The sequence below is a fragment of the Gallus gallus genome, chromosome Z, assembly GCF_016699485.2.
Source record: "Gallus gallus isolate bGalGal1 chromosome Z, bGalGal1.mat.broiler.GRCg7b, whole genome shotgun sequence".
Lineage (NCBI taxonomy): Eukaryota > Metazoa > Chordata > Aves > Galliformes > Phasianidae > Gallus > Gallus gallus.
Window position 1 is genome coordinate 41,493,202 of NC_052572.1, and position 26,171 is coordinate 41,519,372.

The window sequence follows — 26,171 nt, forward strand, 5'->3', positions numbered from 1 at the left end:
TGGGAGCCCTGGAACTATTCACAGAATCACAGAATCATAGAATGGCTTGGGTTGGAAGGCACTTTAAATATCTCCAGCCCTGCTGCATTGGGCATGGTTGCCAACCAGCAAATCAGCCTTCTCAGGGCAGCCTTGCTCTGATCATCCAGCCTGGCCTTGAACATCTCCAGGGAAGAGGCATCCACAGTTTCTCTGGACAGACTTCTCCAGAGCCTCACCACCATCTGAGAAAAGAATTTCATCCAACATCTAACCTAAATTTCCCTTCTTCTAGTTTTAAGTCATTCCCCCTTGTCCTATCACCGTTAGTCTGCATAAAAAGTCACTTCCCCTCCTGCTTATGAGCTCCCGTCAAGTACTGGAAGGCTGCAATGAGGTCTCCCCTGGGCCTTCTCCAGGCAGAACAATAGCTCAACTTTCTTAATCTTCCTTCATAGGAGAGGTGCTCCAGCCCTCCGATCATCTTTATGGTCCCCCTCTGGACTCACTCCAACAGCTCCACATCTTTCGTGTGCTTGAGGCCCCAGGCTTGGATACAGTACTCCAGATTGGGCCTCATCATGAGGGACAGAGCAGAGGGAAACATTCCCCTCTCTCTCCTGGCTTCCCACCCCTCTTTTGACACAGTCCAGAATACTATTGTCCTTCTGGGCTGCAAGAGCATACTGCTGGCTCATGTCCAGCACTAGGCTCATGTCCATCCACTAGGATGCCCAGGTCCTTCTCCTCAAGACTGGTCTCAGTGAGTTCTTCTCCCAGACTGTACTTGTGTCTAGGATTGCCTGAACTCAAGTGCAGCATCTTACAGTTGGCCTTGTTGAGCCTCTTTAGATTCTCATGGGCCCAATTTTGAGCCTGTCCATGTCCCTTCAGACCTTCTTTTGTATCAGTTGCACCTCTCAGCTTGGTGACATCTGCATACTTATTGGGCTGGGGATCCTTGCCAATGTTCCTACTAACTAGCAGGAAAGCTAGCATCCAGCCCCCTCTCTCCAGCTTCTTAGTTGCTGCTGATGAATGCAAGCCATGAGCTTGATTTCCTCTCCAGAAACCCATCTAGGCACCTTGTGAAACCAGCCCCCATGATTTCCTTTGTGTGTGTGTGTGTGTGTGTGTGTGTGTGAACAGACAACTTGGACTGGTGGTGAGCAGGGAAAGGAGCATGGAACCATCTCCTTAAGAGCACAGCTTGTTTCAGCGTCCCCTACAGGCTGCGTGTTTCTTGTAAACGTAATTGTCTGAGACGAGGGTCACAAACTGTCTTGTGATCGTAATGCTTCTGCTGCCGGCCGGGGACGAAGGCTGGTGCCCGCCCGCGAGGGCTGCCCCTGCCGTTGGCCGCGCAGCCATCCCGAACCGGTGAGCTGGAGCAGCGTGGCCGCGCGGCGGCAGACGCGAGCGGCGGGCGTCCCGCTAGGGGGCAGGCAGCGCTCACCCAACGCCTCTGCGCCGCGGGGCCCGAGCCGCCGCGGCGAGTCGTCACCCGCAGGTTTTTATGAACTCTTAAGAGCGTAAGTGTGGGCTATTCCGGGACAGGAATCACATCTTAAGGGCTGATTGTCCACCAGGAATTTGACTGACAGACCCCGACCACGGAGATTGTTTGCTCTGCACCACAGCCTTTCTGCTTCGTGCTAAGGTTAGCCGCTAAGCCATTCCCTTCCCCTCACTCTGGGTAATATCGTTCAGGATTTGCTTACCTATGTACTGAGAAGAGGTTTACATGTTTTCAAAGCAATAAAAATCAGGCTGTAGCAGGCAGATATAATGAACACCACATAAAACAGCTGGAACCTCAGTGCCCGCTCCAGTGGCTTGCTACAAGAATGTTGGTATGAGCTAAATCCACTGAAGTGGATTTGATTTTAAGGCATGAGTCAGAAGAGTTTTTTTTTTTTCCTTTTCTTTTCTTCTTCTGCTTCTGCTTCTTCTGCTTCTGCCTCTTCTTCTTCTTCTTCTTCTCCTTCTCCTTCTCCTCCTTCTCCTCCTTCTCTTCCTTCTCTTCCTTCTCCTCTTTCTCCTTCTTCTCCTTCTTCTCCTCCTTCCCCTTCTTCTCCTCCTCCTTCTTCTCCTCCCCCCAGCTGTGCACCCTCAATTTCTCCTTATCCCACTGATTGTGGTTGCTGAGCACCAGAACATGTTCTCAAAATGGGCTTGAGCACTAGCTCAGAGAGTCCTGATGCAGAAGGGTAATTCCATGCTGTGCCATGTGTGGTAGGTCCGGCTGCTGTGACCAGCAGTGAAGACAAGGCAGCCCTTGTACCCCTGCTAACCCTTCCTGGGCAGGGGCCAGCACAGCCCCTCTGCTAACAGAGAGCTCTTTTCTGCTGTCCCTGTTTTGGGCCATGAGCAAAACCTCCAAGGATGGCTGCCTTCCCTGGGCACCAAGCATGTGGTCCCAGCCCAGGTTCCAGTTTCTGCTCCAGCAGCTTCTTCCTGCCCTTGCATGAGAAGTGATGGGAAGCAGATGATGGAAAGCTCAGTGCTGCTGAAGGATTCTGCTTTATCAGAGACACAGAGGAGGCTCCTCTGGGTATCAGCTCTGAGTTTTCTTTGCTCTCCTGGGCACAGTGAAGGGGATCTCAGAGGGGCTGCAGCTCTGGCTCTGGATGTTTGATGCGAACCAAGTTGTGCAATGTACATCTGGAGAATCACTTTTCAGGCCTATGCTCAACATCCATGTGGAGAATTCTTGTTTTGAGAACAAGAAGTGCTATGCTGATTTCTAGTCTTTCTGTGACTTTAGTCAATCCGAATCATGTCCAATATGCCTCTAGCTGCATAATTTACAAGAATGAAGAATTTATTTATTTATTTATTTATTTTAGTGGCAGTGTATACTGTTAGGTGAGCTCCGTGTTGGTAATATGCATAATCTTCCCAGTGAGTAAATCAGCACCAGAAACTTGAGAACAATAAATAAATAACACTGCTTGTTTGGTTTAGTTTAAAATGATGTTCTTTTCACTGCACCTGTCATTTAAATTCTATGGTTATTTCTCACAGAGATATTATGAAGACTTGTAGTTAAAATAGTTTCAGATGTTATCAGAGCAGTATTTATGCACCTGCAGAGTGATCCTCACCCAACGAGCTTTGCCAGCATTAATTTGGCCTTCCAGTACCACTCTCACAAGCAACATCTAGATGAGTGAATCCCAGTTTTAAAATTGTTCTCAAGTGTGCAAAGAACTGAATGCTAATGATCCTGCTCAGCTTCCCTCCAATCTTTACCCATGAGGCAATCATCTGTTCCTTCCAAAAAGCATGAAATAAAAGGTGCTGTTTTGGAAGCAGGGGAGAAATTAATTCTTGTGTTTTCCCATGCACATCTGTGTACAACTAATGAATTCAGATCATAATCAATACCAGCTATGATACGTAACTCATAAGTGATCAGACATCCATGCTGCCGGAAGTCAAGCTCCAAAGCTCCCTGTTGTGTCACCTTTACTCCCTCACCCTCGCTGTCCTTAGTCAAAATGTATCTCTCTGATAGGTCATGAACTTGTAAATAACACAAACACGTTGCAAGTTGTATTATTTTTTAATGATTTTGTTGGTATTATTGGGGATTTGTCCCTAGGTTTTGAAGGAAAATTACAAAATCAGTAACAACTTCAAAGCACAAATAACATAGGCTGTAACATTGTCTTCGTTAACAGCACAGCGCGCAATATAGTAAGTCAGCTGCAGTGAAGTGAGTTCCATGTTGTCTCTTCCATCACATTTCATAGGAGCATTTCATTTATAGTAGATTAATGTCCTAACCTCTTAGCTTATTAGTGTGAAACACAATCAAGCTTACGTAATAAGATTAGACAGTAGGAGCTTAACTCAGTGCTAATTTTTAATCAATTTTCCACCAGTTAGAACACACGATGAGATCTAGCAGACTGGAAACTGAGTATCTGTTCACACACAGTAGGAAAGACACCATTATTTTTCACAAAACTGAATAGTCGTGAAGCAGTACTTGTTGTGCTTTGCATTTTTGTGCTTCTCCACCCATGTCTGGGTTCTTAGAGGCTAATAAAGCTTTAATGGTTGGACAAATTTACTGAGCAGGACTCAGTAAAGTTCTGGGGTAGGAAAGGTCTGATCTGATTACCCTGCATACAGCGTTTAAAAATGGTGGGCACACAATGTCAGTTTCTTCTGGAGACAGTATTTCACGTTACCGACTATTGCTATCTGTAATCCTTTGTAATGAAAGAAAAAAATACCCATAGTTCACTATTCCTGAAGTCTTGGAGTGGTAACTGGAAATTTTCACCGTTGCTTAGTGCTGCACATGATCTGATTTTGCTGCTTGCCATGGTTGTCTCAGAACTGCTGTTACGGAATCATGATTTGAGCTTATTACCTGCAATGCCTTTTGCAGCATACTCCATGCTGTCGTCAGAGGGATGTGTTGCTCTACTGGAAGCGCCACATAACCTGGCTATCAGGAGGGAGGAGGTCATTTTCTAAGAGATGCAAAAGGGACATAAAGCTAAATTCCTTGTGCATATTTGAAAACTCCCCTTTGTAGCTCTGAGGGCAGAGTTTGCTTACCATTAGGCTTCACAGCTCCAGGAATACAGGAAGTTGGCTCTGCATAGTGGGAAACCACTGTGGCCACATAATAGTCTCCTTAAAGAGGATTGCATATTCCCTTGAATTTTTATATAAAAAAATCATCTCAGTAGCAAATCTATCATTTTTCCCTGTGGCCACATTTTATCAAAAGCTTTCATTATAACAAGGTACTTTTCAACAGTACGAAAGTCATTTTGTCAGTTGAACATGCTATATAATTAAAGGATTAACATTTTCTCTGAAATGGAATTAAGAAACAGAAACAGGTCTGGAATTAACTCCTTCATGGTTTGGTGACTGGCCAGGGCATTAGAAGTGTAAAATTTCACTGGGAAATGTGCATTTTGACTAGAACTGTGTGAAAGTACTCCGGTTAAGATATTTTGGCTTGAAATATTTGGAAATTTTTGTGAGAGAATTTTGATGGAAAGAGATGATTAGAGGAAGAATGATGTGAAAAGCTGGAAGCGGGACAAAGGAATCTGTATTTTCCAATCCAGAAACCATTCAGTCTCCTATTCCAGACAGTGATCTCAATCCCATACACATACTCACTGGCATATGCTTTAACCTAAGCTTGAAAATATGCAAATACAAACTTCAAACAAACGCACCTTTTCAATTTTTGCATATTCACTATGGCAAATCTCCAGCACTTCATAGTAATTCTGTGTAACTTGTTATTGAGGCAACATTTGTCTGAGCATCACTCCATTGGAAATGGATTTCTGGACCTGCCCAAAGCACCTGAGCCTCTCAAAGTCCTTGCAAATCCCCAAGTTATATACCACAAGCTAATTTTATCGCTGTTTTCGTAGGAAGGTATATCTCTTGAAATTATCGTTACTCTTCTTGAGAAAAGTATGGTATTAAAACACATGTGTTTTTAAGGTGAGAAGCTTCTCATAAAGATTTAAAGAGGTTTTTTTACACCCAGATAAATAGTGTCTTCCCAGAGTTTCCTAAGTTCTATAAAAAATGCAGGATTAACCAGTGAGCAGCTATTAGGAGAAGACTGCATGCATGTTCCTGCCCAGATTATTGTGAGCAGTTTATGTTTCCTCCAACCTTTGACTAATAGGTTGGTGCAGTTCTCCTGTCACTGGACTCAGGATGCTGACTCTGATGGCTCACATCACCTGCACAGAGACCTCCTGCTATCACTTTTCATCTCACCTTGTCCTCAGAATGGGTTGATTTGGAGGTCAGAAGCTGTGTAGTTCTAATGGCTCCACAACATTTCTTGTCGCCTATCCCTGCCCCACTTATACTGCATAGGATCTGTACTTCTTTCACATCTTCCTTGTGTATTTTGCATTGGTACTTTACGCTATTGCATTGGTACGACTTGCACTCAAATGTGTGTGTTTTGCACCCCAGCTTGTTTGGTGATGCCTTTTGCTGTTGTATCTCCTCCAGTTAATTAGTTCTTTCATTCGTGACTGATGTACATTGTAAAAATATGAAAAATATTTTCTACTGTAAAGATTTTTATGGAGCTAGAAAGGCTAAAGGTTGTGTGTACTTTGTGGAATTAGCTATTTTCATTTGATCTCTTAAAAAAAAAATCCAGTGTCTTGAAATATAATTAAATGTGAAATATATTTTGATCCAGGAAATTATTTCTAGCAGAACAATTGAAACATACTATTTTGGTATTATCAAAATGCTTTAACTACATCTGCTGTCCTTGCATGAAAAAAAAAAATGCTATGGACAAAACCAAAGATTATTCAGTCAGCTCTATGCAGAAGTAGAGTTTCAACATTGATTTGTGTCTATTTGTCACAGAGATGTCTCTGCACCATCCCAGCCACAAAGTTTGAACTACTCCCAGCTCTGTTTCAAATGACCTTTCTTTCAAGCCTTTTCTTCAGACCAACTTTTGCCACACTGGATTATGTTAAAAAAAAAAGATAGCTTAATGAGCAGTCATTTTAGGAGTATTGCATTTGTAACATTTTATCTTGAGAATATGTGCTCTGTACTCACCTCTGTCCCTTTTTGTACATCTTGTTCCCAACAGATAGTTTGAAATGAGTCTATTGGCACTACAATGACATTCAGATGGAAATACTGGGGTGGCATATTAATCTTTCAATTCTGTGTCGCAGTGGCAAATACAGTCTTAGTGGGCATAGAAATATCTATCCCAGTGCTGTGTGCATCGCCACATGCTGCAGGAAGGGATGGATGGTGGTGTAGGTACTCATGCATTCTCTGAGGCTTGTGCAGTGCTATTGTCTTTTCTCCAGGTCTCTGCAAAGAAGACATGGGCATGCATTAAGGAGAAGGTGAGTCTGCAGGAGCTGCTAATTCTCATACAGAAGGCATTTCACTGCATTGCAAAATTGAGTTAGAAGACCTAACATCGTTGAAGGAAGGAATAAAAACGTTGCTCATCTCCCTTTTTGTAAACCTAGGCTTGTTTGCTTCAATTAAAAGGGAAGACTCTACATTCTTTCTTGAAAAGAAGGAGGCTTGATGAGAAAAAAACTGTAAGCTTCTGCTGCCTCCTTTCTTTCCAATTGCTTTAAATCTCTTGAGTGAACATCAGCAGTGAAATAGATCTCATTTGTTTGGAAGACCTAGTTTAGCACAAGAAGTCCCTTCATGCAAAGAATAGAGAACTGACTAGCAAAGTGGTGTGAGATGTTAGCTAATGATTCTTTCCTGATCTTTGATTTTGGTGCAGTACCACATGCATACTACTAAATCTGGGAGAGCCTAAGGGTTCAGAATATAGACAATCATTCCACTTGACTGTGTCCAGACAGATGCAGACAAGAAGGATTGTCTGTGCAGTGCTAATGCCCTCTAGATAGGTGATTAACGCAGTGTGAGATAATTACTTCTGACATCTCTCATTCCTACTTCAAGACAAACAGAGTGATGGTCTAGTGCAGTTTTGTACAGATCATGATCATGTCATGTGGCCCTGACACCACTGAAAGGATCCCTTTGCTCTGACTCAGCTCACATTAAAGCCAATGAGAAACTCCCTGCTGGCTCTAGGGTCAGCAAACTGAAACTTTGCTGTAGGCAGGTTGTGGGAGGAATGGTGAGATCACAGAATTACTGAATCACAGGGGCTGGAAGAGAACTCTGGAGATCATCCAGAGGGGTCCAGCCCCTCTGCTAAAAAGGTTTCCTACAGTAGGTTGCATAGAGAAGTCTACAGGCAGGTCTTGAATATCTGAAAAGAAGGAGATTCCGTAACCACTCTGGGCAGCCTAGTCCAGTGTTCTGTCACCCTCAAAATAAAGAAGATTTTCCTCATGTTTTATGGAAATTCCTTTGTGCCAGTTTTTTGCCCAATGTCCTTGTTCTGTTGAAAAGGGCCTGGCGACATCCACTTGACTCTATTCATTTATTTATTTCCTGGTATTGATAAGATACTCCTCAGTCTTCTCTTCTGCAGGCTGAACAGCCCCAGGTCTCTAAGCCTTTCCTCATAAGGAAGATGCTCCAGTACATTTATCATCTTTGTGGTCCTGCACTGGACTCTCTCCAGTAGTTCCCTCTTTTTCTTGACCTGAGAAGCCCAGAACTGGATGCAGAGATAGAAGAAGCAAACCAGAGCTCACACCATGGTGGCTACAACACAAAACCTGTTCCCAGCCTTTGTGCCTGTAATGAACAGACATTGTTTTCCATTGTACTTCTCTGCTGTTCTGGGCAGATCCTGTGAAGGGATAGACTTCTTTCTCCGCCTAACAGCTTCAGGATCTCCTTCTGGGAGGATGACACTATACATAATCATTCCAGTGAAGTCTCAAGCCAGCAAAGTAAAATCAGCAGGTTAGTTTTAGGAAACAAGAAAACAGTGGTATTGACTGAGCCATTCTCCTGTAAACTTCCTGCAGAAATTTGCATGATTTCTTACTAGATACAGACTTTAAATAAAACATCCAGAACTTAAATCTCCCTCCTCTTACTTTGTGGCTTCCAATAATGCACATAATCCCTTATCTGAACCATGATAGTGCAGCAAACTGCAGTAATTCTTTTAAAATCTCTAGTAGGAGGAGTCCTCTGATGACTGGTGAAAGAGTTTGGGGAGTGAAGGTGAGTGTGAGGACCCACATTCCAGCTGAGGCTCACTGCTTGGGAAGAGATGTGCTAAGGACAACTGGGGCAAAGGCTGCCCTGCTGCCCTTAGCAGCTTCATTGCAGCAGGAGATGTGGGTCAGCACCCTCAATCCAGGCCCCTGTTCATGCCTGGCACAGATCTGAAGTTTCTGTGTCAGAAAAAACGAGATCCCCACTTTGTGGTAGGCCTAAAACTTGTCTAGGTACGCTGTGATGGAAATCTCAGCAGGTGGCTTGTGGATCATTTCTGTTGGTCTGAAATCATTCTGGTGAAGTTTACATCTTCATTAGTGTGTGAAAAATACTGTTGTCGTTTTTTTTTTTTCCTCACTATTTTGGGGGGGGGGGGGGGGGGGGGGAAGGACAGATACCATGCATTTTTGATAGCAGTTTTCCACTGGTAAATAGTGAGGATAAACTTTGGTTTTCACCTCACCATCAAACTCCTAAGCTATATCCATACTGGACCAAATACCTGTATTTCTTAAACTTTAAATGTGGATGAACTGACCAGGACTGATGGGATCAACCCGTTAGTTCACGCTGGCTAGTAAAACACATTGACTCTAGGCTGGAGTGATTCCTTCCAGAGTTTTGAACTATTTCAGATTTTACAATGCAGCAAATGTAGATTGAATATTAGAAAGTGAATTCTTTTTCAGAACTAGAATTTTTCAGACATAGAACCCACTTCAGTAAAGATGATTTTTTAAAAATGGTATTAATTAAAAGATGTGAGAATGTTCTTTCAGCAAGATTTTTGTCCTGAATCTGAAAATTTCAGCATGGTATGTGGAAGCAGCTCTTTCAGTTTGGAAATATTAAAAACACTTTAAATAAAAATGATTATTTTTTTTTTTTTAATCACATCCCCAATGGGAAATGTTACCTTTTTGCTCCATCCAACATTTAAAAATCCTACACTGTTATGACTCTTTATGGAAAGTGTTGTTCAGCTGCTACATGTGCTCTCCCATCTGTCCAGATGTTTTGGTAGGATGCAGAATGGATAAAATCCCTCTGTAATGTACCACGAGGGATCAGTCGTATTATGGCATATAATAGGTAATGCAACCCAGTCTCATAGGAGCAAATGCATCATACAACTGAAACACAATTTTCTAAAAGCTGTGGAGTTCGACCACAGTTTGCTGTCAAGATGCTCCCTAGTGAAACATTTATCTCTGGTTCAACATACTGAAATATTTTATGTAAGTTCTCCCAAGAGAAAATTTTGATTTTCAGTTCTGTTCAGTGTTTGCAAAATCATGTAATCAGCTTGGTATTTGGGAAAAAGGAAAGTATTGCCTGAGACTAGTTTCTAAATAAAACAGCTCAATTTATTTAAGTAAACAAAACCAATTATCTCACTTTCTTCTCTTTGATTCTTATAAGAAGTTCTTCTTTAATCTAATAAATTAAACTCACTATTTATGGCACATTATGAGTTCAATAATGGGCTGTTCATCTAGACACAATGCTTATCGTACAGCCCAGGGTAATGTACAGAAAGAGATACAGTGAACTTTGTACTGCATTTTACTAGGGTATTAGCTTGAGACTGGGAAGATACGTTTTTTAATGTCAAGAAATCAAATCCTTTGCAAAACTTTAAACATAATGGATACTTACCAACAACTGCCATTTTGCCTGTCTGAAGAGGTACTGTTACATCACAGACGAATGATTTTAATAAACTGTACTGTACCGTTGAAACAGCGGACTGTCTCCATGATATCACATACTAAACATTGTGTGGTGCCTCTAGCTGAAGAAAAATGTTGATCATCACTCTAATTACTTATAAAACTTAATGCCACAAAACTGCATTGCAACTTGTTAAATATTTTAGCTATAGTTATGTTAATCTTTGTATTTTTTATTTGAACTGATTTAAGATAATTCTGGAATATGTAAACAAATCAACTGATATATTAACTGAAGCATCTGAGAAGCAAGGAATATCAGAGGTAATCTCAGATTTGCTGAATCCTCTACCACGTGTTTGATCTACCACCCATTTCTGAAGGGATTTGACAGTCCCTGTGGGTGAAGAAATAGCAAGCTGATCCATAAAACTGCAGTTTTCTGAGGCAGTTCACTAGAACTGCACATTAGGTATGCTATTTGGCCCTTCTGATTCAGTTTCAAGGTCACTGGAGACTTCCAAATTTTGGCTGAAGCTATAATGTGAAGGCATAACCAGCGCTTCGTTACCAATGGACTAAATAAAAGCTTCAAACTATGTAAAGAGGTAGAAATAAGCGAAATGGCTTGAATAGAATTAATTCATGCAACAAAGGACTTATGCTTATACCTTCACACCTGTTTTTTGTGGTTCTCCTCTTGCTGGCAATTCCTGCCCGGGCTCAGAACAACATGGCTGAGACTCCATGGAATTTGATGGCATTTCTATTGCGGACGGAGGAAGTACAAATCTGTAGTGCGTCATTCAGTAGCTTGGCACAGGCGGATACAACCTTGTGTGAATTGGGTTAGGTAAGCACTAGGATTGCAGGGTGTTTATCCAAAGTAAGTGAAGCTTTGATTATGGCTGGTATGAGACTGACTATTAATGAAGGCTAAAAGTGTTTAAAAAAAAAAAAAAAAGAGTAAAAAGATGAGGATAATAGGAATAACTAAAAAAAAAAAATCTCACAGCTGATGTGAAATGGTCTTTTAGAACATGCAGAATGGATGATGTTACCACAGTTCTCATGCTGGGGATAAATTTTCCAGTCATTAATGCTAATTTTCTTTGAAACAATACCTGAGAGAGCAGTGGAGAAATGAAAATTTTGATTTTATGACAATATTTGAAAAAAAAACCCAACAATGCAGGATGATTAGAGTATGTGTGTGTCTATGGGTAGCATGGCATAGGTGTTGGGTGAAGTTGCAGAAAGATTGCTACAGCAGATCTTTATGATAGCTTTTATATAACATGCCTTATTACATAACCTAGGTGTCTTTTCTGAGGAAATTTAATGCTTGACAGTGATAGCAGTGCTGCTAGATTATCACCACCATCATTGTCTTTCACCATAATTGCCTAAAACAGCCCTAGGGACTACTCTTTGCTCTACTATGACATGTGTATGCGAAATATGTGAGAACTGGCAAAAGCTGTTTAAGCTTTGGTAGCACATCAGCCAGTCTATGGTCTAATGTCTTTCACTGCAGAAAGCAATGGCTCCCTGCAGAGTGATCGAAGCCCAAAAAAGATAGATCTGGTACATCTGTGCCCTGCAGTCAGTAAGCATGGTTAGGACATTGCATAATATACACAAGCTCTTAACTGTTGATGTTGCACACAGGAAAAGACAGAATGATTTGTTTAGATCCATTTGATGTGCAGATATAAGAAACACATTTCAGACGTAGCATTGTCTACAGTAAACAAGCATTTAAGGCTGCTTGAAGATAACTGAAAATGAAGAAATAGTGTGCTACAAGATAATTCACAGAGGCCTGATTTTGGCCAAGTGATGCTCGGCACAAATATAGGAAATCACTGATAGAAAACTTGGAAAAGGACAGCAATAAACTAGTGCTGGACTATGGTATACAAACATTAGGGATGGAACATCTTCATAAAATATAGAACTTACCCTATGTAGAAGTCATACAAGGCAGCCATACAAGCGTATGGTCCTGTGGCAGCACAGCAGCTAAACTTTTGAGTGCCATCCTTGACTGCAGAAAGAAGAGGTAACCAAAACAGGAAAGAGGTATTATGAGAGTATAGATCTCATGTCCTTGCTTCAGAAAGATCATTGAGAAACTGGAGCATATTCAGGAAAGGTTTATAAGCATGACTCAGTGTCCGTAAAACAGACCTGACAGATTAAGATTTAAGAATGTTAGTCTATTTTATTTATTCAGACAAAGATTTAGAAGTGAATTAAGTCCAGCCCAGAAATGCTTACATGGAAAAATATTTCAGGTTCCAGCATACTCTGATTTACCAGAAAAAAAATAATATTGAGGTCAAATTGTTGAAAGCTGGAATGAGACAAACAGATGAAAAATGAGGCACAATTTTTTTAAAGGAACACTACATAATCTTTGAAGAAAGTTGGATCTGGATTTGGTGCATTTTCTCACACCTAATGCTTTTAAGTCATAAGTAGGTATTTGTTCTGAAATATACACTTTAAACTCAAATAGAAATTATAACCTCAGTGCAGAAAATGCTAGGTAAAGCCTTACTGGCTTGAAAAAGGCAAGCCTGTGTGATCCTAATGGTCCTATTAGGTGTCTGGCTCTTTCTGTTGGCCACACGAACATAGCAGAAATATAACCAAAGGGGATCTATGGTTGATTGTGAAGCTTAAAAGATCTTCTAGGTAACATTATTCTAAAATTCCTTCTATGTTGTATATATGAAGGCATTTCACAAAACTTTAAAAAACAGCTGCTCCATATTTCCAGAGCAGGACCAGCTGAAACTCATCAGAAACAAGATATGACCCTAACATCAGTTATGATGACTATTCTAACCTCATGTGATCGTGTTTCCAACAACTCAGCATGTGTGACAAGCTCTTTGTCTTCCTGCTCCCCTCACTAAAATGGGATTCACATGCTTCACGCATGAACTGTGAACTTTAACATCATGAACTCACAGGAACCCCCAGACATCTCTAACATCCTTGAATTCAATATGTTTCAATATATCCCACCACTAATCCCTAGAAGCTAAGTGCATGTATAAAATACTCTAAGAACTTTTGGGGAACAGATGAGAAAGTACTTTGGAAGGCTAGATATTGATTGGTGTATACATTAGGTACAAACACACTGAGTGATTTCACAGAAGTTATATGCTTGTATAGCATATAATACAGTAAATCCGCACTAAATTTCTAAAACACAAATCCCTATTTTTTCCTTCAGTTTTGCTCTTTCTGTATTATTGATAGTCTACTGCAATCATTTATGACCAAAAAAACCCTGAAACCAGCCTTTGAATAATTCAGAGACAAGACATCCTTCATGCCCTTGGTACACCCAAAAGTTCCTACCAGTGTTGCCCTGTCCTCTTTCCATGACATAGAAACTCTCCTTGGCAGCCCCTTGTGTATCTACTTTCTGTTACAGTAGTGGAAGTAGTGGATTGACTGTACTCAAATCCTCCCTGCAGGGATATGAGTGGGATGGTAACAGATGATTCAAAGGGGCAGATGTGACCCAAAATCCATGCAAAGCTTCTGCTGAAGAAGGAATCACCTGAGGTGAAGGGCACTTTCAAGGCTCCTGAGATCGAAAGGGGTGCAGTGAAGCTCTGCTGATTAGCCTCCTGCTAATTCCTCTGGAAAGGCTGTTTTTTACTATGGAGATTCCAAGTCTGGTTTATTTTTTCACCAGTTTTGAGACACACAGACTCTGTGGGATCAAGATGTTGCTGGTTTAAGCCACAGCTGTAATACATCACAGCGTTCTGTCAGCACACAACGACCTGCACTGCAGTGCCAGCCATCTCTAAGGACTGTCACAAGGAAGCTGCCATCCTTCAGATTCTATCCACCACAATTCTGGAATTCTAGTCAGAGTTCTTTTTACCTGCCCTTTAATATGATGAATCTGCTCATTTAAAGATTGTTAAAAAATGGTATTCCCTACAGTTTTTCATTCTTAGTGTTTCTGTTAGTGTTTTCAAATGATGGCTTGTTCTCACACACTTTCCTGTGCTGGTTTAGGTCATTTCTTCCAAAAGAGCAGTAAACTACTGACACAGTGTATAAAGCTTTGAGGATGGCTGTTTTTCTCTTGACCTAGTAACTGGAAGTTGTGACAGATGTTAACTGTTTTTTTCATTGTACTCCCTGCAGGGGACACATACTACTGTTCTCTCAGCAGCTTTTTGAAGCAATTTTGACATGCCCATTCCCTAAGTGTGTATCACTGAACACTGTGAATCTTAATAAAAGAGACTCTTAAAAGCCAGCCCAAATTATTTCTCTTCTGCTTTTGAGTGTTTTCAGTGCGTCTCCTCATTTTCTACTTTGTTTCAGGCTATAAGGCACCACAGTGGGATAGTCTGACTTCCCAGAAAAATATCAGCAAAAGAGGGAGAGGGGAATCCTGGTCTAGTGCTGTCAGTAGTCCTGCTTTGAGCTGGAGACTAGACACAGTGATGTCCAGATATCCCTTCTAATCAGCATTTCTAGAAGTCTAGATTGTGAAAAAAATCAAGCAGAGTTAGTGAGGGATGTCTGTTCAAAGATAATCTGGCTTAAAATGAGTTTATGTTTTTAGTCACCTTTCAGAGTGTAGAAGAGATAATGGAAATTTTAATTACTGGGGTGAAAAAGCATGGTTTTATGATGGAATTGTGTGAGCCATTCATATTTTTAACAGAACACGCTTGCCAGCTTTTTGTCATAAACCACACATTTGCAGGTCCTAAAGTGTAGAGATGTATGAATTTGAGCAAATCCATCTTCCTCTCACTCAAAGAATCCAAGGCAAAGTTCAAAAACAGTAGTTCTATGGATGTTTGCATAAGTTCACCTTACATAGGATATAGCCCACAACGAACACTGTAGTTTTAAGAAGAATTGTAAAAGATTATGGTGCGAAAAACCTTGAAGAACTGCTAATTTCAGCCATGAACTACTATTAATCAGTTTCAGTTTCAGAAAGATAAGTTGCCCATACTATGGATGACATATGTGGCAAAGGCTGTCAGCAACTCACCTGTTGTACATCCTTAATCCTTTCTCAAGAGGTTTATGTTACATTACCTGGCACTTCTTCATTTACTGATGAGTAAAGTAACAACTTTTCTTAACCACTTAAAATATTTTTATCCTCTGAATTGCTGTATGGGATCAAAGACAATTAGCATATCAAGTTAGGACATAGCAAATAAGCCTTTCTTTTGCTCTACTTTTTCTGCAATATAATTTTAAAATTGTGGTACTGAGAGTTTGTGGATGGGTGGTGGTCCTATAGCTGTTTGGTAGAAGAAGCATAAGATGGAAATGCTTAAGGCATTTGATTGCTAGTATGCATGCTAGCAAGAGGTTAGAAATGAAATAAATAGCCCACTGATGATTTATAACAGCATAACTTGGTGACTGAAGAAGAGTGAGGTGACAATCAGGCCCATACAACTTTCTCTTTGGATTCATTTGAATGAGATCCCAAGTGCCCACATACTTAGGCACGATTATCCCCAGTTTGTTGTTTTGTGTAACTCCACCTGGCCAGCTCCACATTTAGCAGAAACTGGAGACACCCCATTGAAGTCCTATGAAGAAAGTCAAATGATCAGAGCTCCATAATACAAAAGTATGTTGAACGCTTGTTGGAACATATCAAGTGAAGTCTCCCATCCCTCTCAAAACTCACACTGGAACCTGGAAACAGTGCTAAGAATTTAATCTAGCAAGTTCTTTATTTATTTTTTTTTTAACAATAGCTTATTCCACATGAATACAACTTTCTACTCTCATTTCATTCAAAAAATACTTTTGTTGTTGCTGCATGAAACAATAACAGCTATGCAAATTCATTTTCTAGCACAGAATTCTCTAATAAGAATTTTACTACCGGCTTTCAAAGGCAGAATTTTATGGACTGTGCATGCACACTTGCACGTGGATGAGGGCTTCATTCAGTAACCCACGCCTTTGCTTTCTTTTGCTTTGACACTGTATATAGCTTACAAAGGAGATCTAGTTACACTTTGTAGTGAAATGGCTTCTCAGAACATAAATTCAAAATTCCCCTAGAAAAGTGTGCAGAACAAGACTTGTAAAGAAATATGAATTATATCCCCAGCTCCCTATGCATACATATGCTGAATGGCATAGCATTATATCATTTTCCCTGGTCTGCCATAAAAGGTAAGAACTTGAGTGTAGAAGTCAAGAGACAGATGAATGTGTGTAATGTACTGAAACTATTGGGCCAATCCTCTTCCACCTACCCTCTTGGCTCAGCCATGAGAACCATAGGCCAGCTGGACAAACTCTCTGAAAGGAGAAACAGATAACAGCACTCTGATAAGAAACAGAGCATTAACTTGTCCTCATTACAGTCAGAGAACAGCACCAGATCTACTCTCTCACAAGGAAGGGTGTCTTGCATGAAAGATATTACAAGTGCAGTATTCAGCAGCAGAGCCAGATCATTTGGAATAAATGAAAGGACCTCTAACAGCATGAACTGTTTAAGAAATAAAGCTTTTGCATGTTGTGCCTGCAGTTTTTTTTTTTTTTTTTTTAATTATCATTTTCACCCTTCATTAACCAAGCATTTCTTTGGATTTATTATATATCATATACACAGAAAAAACACTTTTTTTTTTCCTCCCCGATAATGAGAACACAGAAGCACAGAACATATTAAGAGCCTATTTTAGTTGTTGTTTACATCCAAGTGTGTCTTCCTGTTGATGTCAGGAACAGACAACAGCATATATCATATCTTATCAAAATGGATTATGGTGCTTAAACTATAACTAAGGTGACCACTGCAACCCTAAGACTTCCTGACAGTTGCAGCACATCTTAGAGATGCCTGAAAATCCTTTGCCTTTGAAATTGTTGTAGTTCCCAGGGCACACAACATCATGCATTGATAAACATTAACATGCATTTCAGACATGACAGTGCTAAATAGCTCACAACATAAATAGCAAAACCCATCCTTATGGTTGGTAACCATACCTATGGTTACCAAAGATGTGAAATTTTGTTAAGCATTTGCAGAAAATGTATGTCCTACAATAGAACTTGTAACAGAGACAGTGGTAGACATGGTTTCATATTAAAATAAATGTATTTAAGTGTTAAAATTGGAGATAAAAGGCAGCTCCTGTTGCCTTTTATGTAATAGTCTACCTAGATCACTTATCAAGAGATGGGAATCTTTGAAGAAAATTACATTTTCTTCCTGGGGATTTTGAAGATACATCAGTATGGATGCATTGCTTTCTTAACCTACTGGAGGTAGAAATTCTGTAGAGGCACATTCCAGTCTTCTAGATAAAGATGAGTGATAACACAGAAAGTAGTCCCAATTATCCAGGAAAGAAAGCCCATGATAAGCACAAAGAATGAAGGTTAGAACAAAATTCATGATCACCTAAACAGAAATGACCTTGACAAATTATATAGGCTTGAATTATCTTGTAGCAAAGAGATGATTTAGATTTTTGACACATTTTGTTGATTTAGTATGTTTCTGGTTAACTTTCAATTAACAGTAGTCAGGTATTTGACTGCTAATATTACTAATTAATTAATCTTAATGCAAATTGTGAGTACCATTTATGTTAGGGGGAAAGAGATGACTGGGAACGTGGACTTGGGAAGGGGGAACAATGCCTAAGAAAATGGCTACGATTTTACAGTTCACTACGATTAAGTGACTGGCTCAGTAGACAAAGGAAGAGCAGTGAGTGATGTTTATCTTGACTTCAGTAAGACTTTCAGTACTATCTCCTGTAACATCCTCACAGGCTAGTTAATAAGACATGGACTAGATGAGGTGGATTGAAATCTAGCTGGATTTTTGGCTCTGGGGGTTTTGATCAGTGGCACAAAGTCCAATTGCAGTTTAGTCCCTAGTAGTACATTCCAGGCATTCATATTGGACCAAGTGCTGGTTAACCTCTTCATTAATAACCTGGACACTGGAATAGGGTACAGGTAATAGGCAGCTGGGAGCAGTGACAGGCAAATGAGATGGTTGTGCTGTCATTCAGGGGGTCTCAGACAGGTTGGAGAAATGGGCCTTATGACAAGAAATGCAAATACCTGCCCCTAGGGAGGAGTAAGCCCAGGCACACACTGAGGACCTACTGGCTGGGAAGCAGAGAAAGATCTTTCCAGGGGACACCAAACTGAAGACAAGCCAGTGATGTGCCCTTCTGCCAAAGAAGGCCAACAATTTCCTTGGAAGTGTATTGCCATAGGTTGAGGAAAGTGTTCCTTCCCCTCTACTCTGGACTAGTGATACACAGTTGGAGAGCTAAGCCTGGTTCTAAGCTTCCATGTAAAAGTGAGACATTGGTACGTTGGAGCAACTCCTGCGAAAGGCCTTGAGGGATTACAGCATCTTTTGTTCAATGGGAGGCTGAGAGAGCTGTGGCTGTTCAACCTGGAGAAGAGAAGGCTAAGTGGGAGGGTAGGATTTCATCCATTTTTATGAATGGAAGAGTGCAAAGAAGATGGACACAAGGCTCTTAGAGGTGTCCGGTAACAGGACAAGTCATGTACAGGAGATTCTATTAGAATCATAGAATCATAGAATTGCTTAGCTTGGAAAAGATCTTAAAGATCATCAAGTCCAGTCACAACCACAACCTAACCATACTACCCTAACTCTAACCTTTCACTAAATCATGTCCCTGAGCACCACATCCAAACGGTTTTTGAACACATCCAGCAATGGTGACTCAACCATGCAGAAAAAACTTTTTAACTGAAAGCGCCTGAATAATGGCACAGGTTACCTAGAGAAGTTTTTGTGTCTCCATCCATACATATATTCAAAACCTAGCCAGACACAGCCCTGAGTAATCTACTCTACATGGCACTTCAGAGTGTCTCAGCCATGCTGTGTCTGTGTGATTCTGTAACGTTCAATTTCCGTGTGACTTATGGGAGGCGTGTATGCTCATGGCAACAATTTCATTCTCATTATCTCCATGAAGGCAGATAGCTGAAATAATTTCGAAAAATGTATTTGGTATCCAGGAAATATCTTTGATAAATAATTATTTTTATCTGAGGAGTGGACATGATATTCATTTTCAGTGATGTGCCAAGTGGTTCTGTGGATGTTATTAGTAAATTGTTATGAATCACATGGACCCAGGGGAGGAAAACTGGAGACCATTGGAAACTGAAAGAGTGAAGGAAAGAGGAGAAACAGGAGAAGTAAAACAGAATAAGTGAGTCACTGTTACTGATAAGATATTACTATTTCTTTAACTCCATTGCCATTGGCTTTCCAATATCTCTTTTGAAAATCTGTATTTATACCAGAAACACTTAGGGGCACAAACCTTGTTCAAACAGCTAAGTTAAAATTAAAATTGAAAGTAAAATACTCATCTGGACCAACAACTAATTCCGTGTTCATTCTTGTTGTTAATCTTTTTGCAGTAAAAACTGTTCTGTTTTTACACAAAAGCATACACTTTGCATCCTAGAGAAGCAGTCTTAGCTAATCCAGTATTGCACCATTTCCAGGTGATACAAATCAACATCAGAAGTTGAAAAGCATCAGCTGGAACCTGATCATAAGTTTTAGCATAATTTTTGCCCCTTGCTCCTTCCAAGTTTCCTTGAATATCAAGACTCGCGATCAGTCTGTAAGAGTATTTCATGAGAATTCAGGGACCTCTTACTCTACCTCACAAAAGTGAAACAAGCATCTGTACCCACCAAACATCAAGTTTGCATTCTCTTTCTTGAGCTCCTCCTACCCAAAAAGCTGGATGACCAAGCTGGCAGCAATGGGCTATTCCTGTGTACTGAGCCTTAGGCCTGATCAGAAGAGCTGTTTTTACTCTCTTTGTCATTTCTAAGCATTGAAAAGAACTGCAAAAATGAATTTTGAAGACTCTTTCTTCCTCAAATAATGACAAGGGGCTGAGGAAGGCCTGCCAGCTGAACACCCTTTACACAACTGAATCATTCCCTGCAACCATTCTGGATGATCATGCAGCTTCTGCTTGGAGAGGGAAAGAATACACTCTGGTAAAAATCACATACATGTGCAGGAAAATGTGCTTGTACTGCAATACCACCTACCAGCTTGGAGGTTACTCCTGGTTTATTGTAGTCAAACAACCATTACAGATTTTCTGAAACCAGCTAAAATAATCTTCCTGAATGAAAGGTGAATGGTTCTTCTTTGGGTCATTCATTATTTATCCTAAGCTGTTTAAGATTTAAATAAAAACTGTCCTTCACTCAATGAAGCGTCTCAGCAATTTTTGTTCTATTTTCTGTGGCTGAAGCCTTCTGATAAATCTCCCTCAGCATGGCCAAATGCTTCCCAGCTGCCACTGCGAAGGTCCTTCTAAATTCCATAGATAAGCAGAAACATTTATGATGCTAGCAGATATATTTCTTTCACTGCTTAAACTGGCTTCACAAAAGAGCAAACTATGCTGAGTGAAATGCTTTTGTGGTTTTAAGTTCAGGTAAAGGTTTTTGGTCAGTGTAACTGTCTCTTTTCAGGCATTTTGGTATCTGCTGGTGTTAGGAAGGTAGTTCTACTCCTGAGGAAATAAAACTACAGAGTGATGAGACTTGCTTGAGGGTTGGCAGCTTAGAGTATGTTATAACCACATACTGGCAAATCCGTCAGACTACCACTGGGACCTATTTGGCATGAAGTGGTTCTGTGCCACTGCATGAGAGAACATGAGACTATCATAGAAACCTGAAGAGGTTGCCACGTCCGCATTTGGGGAGGATGGTGGAACGCTGTAAGAGACTATTCTCTTAAAAACATTGTTCCCAATTTATTTACCGATGAGGGGATGAAATAGAAATGAAACCCACTCCATAAGATCCAGATTCTCAAGCTTCTCATTTGCTATGACTATTGACATAGGAAGATGGACTGGAACCACAGCTGGAACACCACACAACAGCACGAGGAAGTAGCACAGTGTGCAACTCAAGAAGATCCTTGCTATTACAGCTTGGTGAGGGACTGAGCTCCAGCTAGGTGACACATCTGAGATCAAGGGCTGTATTACATTAATGACATCAAGCTGTGAGATGTGGCTGACATGGGTAAGGGGGGGGATGGCATTCAGGGAGATCTAAGCAGACTCTAGTAGTGGGTCCAGGAGAACCTCATGGGGTTCTCTCAGTCTTGGCAATCCTTGCTTGCTATCAGTATGAGCCAGGAGATGAAAGGATAGAACACAGCCCTGCCGAAAAGGACTTGGGGGTTTTGGTAGATGGAAAGTTGAACATGAGCCAGTAATGTGCCCTCACAGCCCAGAAAGCCAACTGTATGCTGAGTTGCATCAAAAGAAGCGTGGCTAGCAAAGAGAGAGAATTGACTCTACCCCTCTGCTCTATTCTGGTGAGACTTCACCTAGAGTCCTCATCCAGATGTAAAGTTCTCAGTTCTGGAGAGACACAGACCTGCTGGGGTATGTTCCATTTCCCAGGAGGGAATTCCCCAGGAGGAGGACCACAAAAATGACGCAAGGGATGGAATATCTCCCCTACGACGGCAGGCTGAGAGAGCTGGGGTTGTTCAGTCTGGAGAAGAGAAGGCTCTGAGGTGACCTGGTAGCAGCCTTTCAGTATCTAAAGGGGAGTTACAGGAAAGAAGACTCTTTAGCTGTCTGATCTGACAGGACAAGGGGAAATTGTTTCAAATTACAGGAGGGGAGATTTAGATTGGATATAAGGAAGAATTTCTTTACAGTAACAGTGGTGAGGCACTGGAAAAAGTTGCCCAGAGATGTGTTCAATGCCCAGTCTCAGACACATTCAAGATGAGGCTGGACCAGGCTCTGAGCAATCCAATCTATCTGTAGGTGTCCCTGTTCAATGCAGGGGAGTTGGACTAGATAGCCTTTAGTGGTCCCTTCCAAATCAAGTGATTCACTGATTGCAGTCTCTTTGAAAATACCTGAGATTAACTGCAAGAAAAACTGTGGCAGGGGTAGTATTATTTAGTGTTTAGTGTCTCAGGCATTAGCAGCCCAAAATCCAGTCTTAAATCCTTGTGAGTAGGAGTCATGAAGCACACAAAATAATGAGAAGAAATTTGGAGTTGAATCTAAATCTGATCTTTTTGTCACAATGTGGGTAGTGCTGTTGGAGAAATACACACCTATATTTACATTGATGAGAGCTACTGTAGCTTCTCCAATAAGAAAAATGTTTTAAATTATGGATTGCCTGTTTATTTAATGAGAGTGTGGTGTGGTGTAAATAATAAACATATTGAAGACTTAATGTGCTTCTTAATGAAGTATTTGGAGCTCTGACTGTTTTTGGTATTCTCGTCCTACTGCTGCTCTGGAATCCACTCATAAAACAGTTTCATGAGATACATTTCATTTTATATGCCTTTAGAGGTACAGTTAGCTCTTAGAAGAAACTTCACTGTATTCAGACACAAATTCACAAGTTCAAGCTTATTTCTGCATTTTTTTTTAACAGATTAAATAATATATCTGCATGTCTGCTTTAAGTGAGACAGTGTAAACCATTTTTAAGTAACGTGAAATACAATTTTGTTGACCTCTTTAACTGGAAAGATGTCAGAACCTTCTGTCCAGTTTCAGTATGATGTGGTAAACAAACATGAACAAGAGAAGCTGGGGAAGATGAGATATCAATAGAGCTGCTAGTAAAACCAGATCATTTTACAGAATATTCTAGACAGGTTTTCAGCCTTGGATAAAGCATGCCTCTACTAATGGAAGGTTACGCAGCACACAATGAAAAATATTTTCCTGACTAGAATTTTCGTTTATGTCTGTGCCAATAATAAAATAGTCTCTGATTTACAGATCTGCTGGCTGAACAAATTGTTTGGTGTGGAAACTCTGACAAACTTTTCTGGCCTTACTTTTCTTATTAGACATCTTTTTTTTCTGTCCCCTGAAAACATACTTCATACTGAACTCAACCCGCTTTATTTCTCCTTTCATTTTGTTACTGCTGAGCTTGATCTTTTCAACAGGGTCACATAGACATTCAGACTTTATCCTATTTTTTCTTTTTTTTTGCCAGTCTTATCTTCTTTCCAAGAGTAAGACTTTACATGCTATGTTCTAAATTCTTTTCTTCTTTTTCTTCTTCTTCTTCTTCCCCTCTTACTCAACACACCCCTTATAAATTCTTTTCTTTTTGGCATCTCCAACCATTTAAGGTCCTTCTAGTGTATCTTCATACTTAAGTCCATCTACTTTCTGTTAACTGCATTAGCTCAATTATATTTCTCTCTAGAACATTGGTACCATCTATATGGCTGGGACATATGCATTCACACTGCTGTGAATGTTGTCCAACAGCTCTAAGTCATCACATGATCCAGTGCAGTCATGACGAAGTACTGTGAACTTCTTCCAAACATGTCTGAAAAATATTTTATGCAGTACTACTACCTCAGCACAGTTTCATACTTGTACTAGACAGTCTTACCTTAGGCTGAGTAGCCCAACCATGGCTCTGTGCTGGCAACACTGGTCATCTTTGGTCTGGGATATCAAGACACTGATGGTACTCAAGCGATCTCTGTGTTGGTCTCTGCTGTGTAGTGTGGACACACTCCTGAACTTTCAGTCTCTCCTTTTCGCATACATGTGCACACACATGCACATGCACACATTTTACCAATTTTCTTCAGACATAAAGGTTTGGCTTGTCATTTAAATTTGAATTTATGTTTCTAAGAATCCTGACCTGGCAAGATACTTAAGAATACATTTAAAACTCACAAAATTGCAATTTATAACAGTTGCAGCAACTACACAAGGCAACTGTTTCTCTTTCTATGGGGAAGAATGAACACCTGAATAAATACAATTGTGATAAGTAATACAGCTCTCTAAGAAATACAGATTTAAGTTAATACATGTCTTCATCTTCCATAGTGCGGATCATGTTCCTAAACATACTCCTAAATCTCTGATGCAGTGCAAATCTGGCAGATATGAACAACAAATCCTACAATTTAATATATAATTATAGAATTGTTAAGGTTGGAAAAGACCTTAAAGATCATCAAGTCCAACTGCAAGCGAACCATACTACCCTAACTCTAACAATCCACTGCTAAATCGTGTCCCTGAGCACCACATTTGTCACCTCAGCTTCTCTTGTGAAAACATGTAAATAGACACACATATGTGTGGCACTGTAAGAACCATTCAAACTACATTTTTTTTTCATCTCCTCCAGCAGAGGACCTTTGTGGATGTCGCAGGAGACAGTAAATCTCAGTAGGTTTTAATAACATCCTTCTTCTTTGTTATATATAGCTGGAGTCATTGGCAATGGAAAAGTGCTGCCAAGAACATGCAGGGTCCTGCAGCAACTCTGGCCATTTCATGTTGACTTCTGCAGTAGTATAGTCATAAGCCACTCTGATTTCAGTAAATTTCCTCTTCTTGAAGTATGATTTATTGGGACTTTACAAAAACAGTGGTGGCTGGAAAAATGGGAAATAGTGTGGTAGATAACAATCTGGTTACTCTGTATTGCTCCTGTTTATCAAAACAAAGTTAGCAAACTTTTGCCATGGGAAAAGTAGATTTTGCTGATTTAATTGGTCTTTTGTATAACTATGTTATCAATATGTTTTAGATACTGTCTGGAAAAGACGCTTAGTCACCAGTTGACTCATGACCAGTTGATGAGTGCATGAGACTGCCTCATTAAGAAGCCACCATGTCTAATTAGACACCATCTCTTCTACATCAACACCATTTAGCCAGCAACTTATGCTCCTGAACATATCATTGCAGAACTGGGGGCACAGTGCTTATAATCCTGCAAGACTGAGCTCACAGATACCTTGTCCTTTATTTTGAGGTAGAAGCCACCCATATTTGTTCACACTGAGAACAGCATGGCAGGACAATGTGTTGTATCATCAAGTTCATGAATCATAATAAATACTTTGATAATAAAGCAAAACCAACACTAAAACAAAGGGCCTGTCTATTGGAATTCCTTTTACTTGAATAAATTGTTTGATGTTTAAGTTTGATGACAAAACAAACAAACAAACAAACCATTTTCTGTTGCTCAGATTTGACCACAGTCTTAGTAACGTAAACTGCACTCTGGGATACCTCAGCTATATGTGTTTTCATATGGCTCTGCCTCACTCTCTAGCAGCACACTAAATGCATCAAAAAAGGGACCCTTCAAAGCTTCTGCCTGCTTCAAACAGGAGAAAGTGCCTTTCCCAACTCTTTTTTGCTCTCTGTGTTTTGTCACTGGGGAACTGTCCAGCAAATGAGTGCCTTCTAAAATTAGGATAGCTTGGAGACTTCTTTTGTGCTGCTACGCCTAAGACTCGTCAGAGAGAGAAGAGAAACACTTGCAATTTTCAGCCTAGGACAAAGCTCAGTAATTCAGGACTGAACAATAATGAAAAGAAGAGGAGAATCACAAAAGAGAAAGCTGGCCACAGTTGCTATTACAGCCCCTGCAGCTGTTCACACCATGTTCAGTGCCAAAGATAAACAAAATGTCCCGAAGAAAAGAGCACTTGGTATAGACCTTTAAGGTCATTTGTACTTGTCAACAAAAACTCTTGTAGTCTGAATGTGGTAGGCAAAAACCACTCAAAATCATGATGTGAAAATTAAGAAAATTAAGGAATTCTTAATTTGAGTTTACCTCCTGCCTCTGACAGCACAGCAGATTCAGTGCTGCTGAAAAGAATGTGAAGACAACTGTTTCTATCTGTTTTCATCTGTGTAGCACTAGAGTTTGGCTCAAGTGCTGTTTTCCTCCTTCCAGCATCCTGTGCTGGTC

General features: G+C 40.4%; 2 long non-coding RNA genes across 2 annotated transcripts in view; both read left to right on the forward strand.

Annotated features, from left to right (window-relative positions):
- Positions 1–26,171, forward strand: part of LOC112530629 — a 71,408-nt gene that overhangs the window by 22,691 nt on the left and 22,546 nt on the right. The gene's annotated exons all lie outside the window — the stretch shown is intronic.
- On the forward strand, positions 1,441–14,629 carry LOC121108598. Its single transcript, XR_005843229.2, has 2 exons — positions 1,441–1,639; positions 13,820–14,629. It is a non-coding gene; the product is annotated as an uncharacterized LOC121108598 (long non-coding RNA).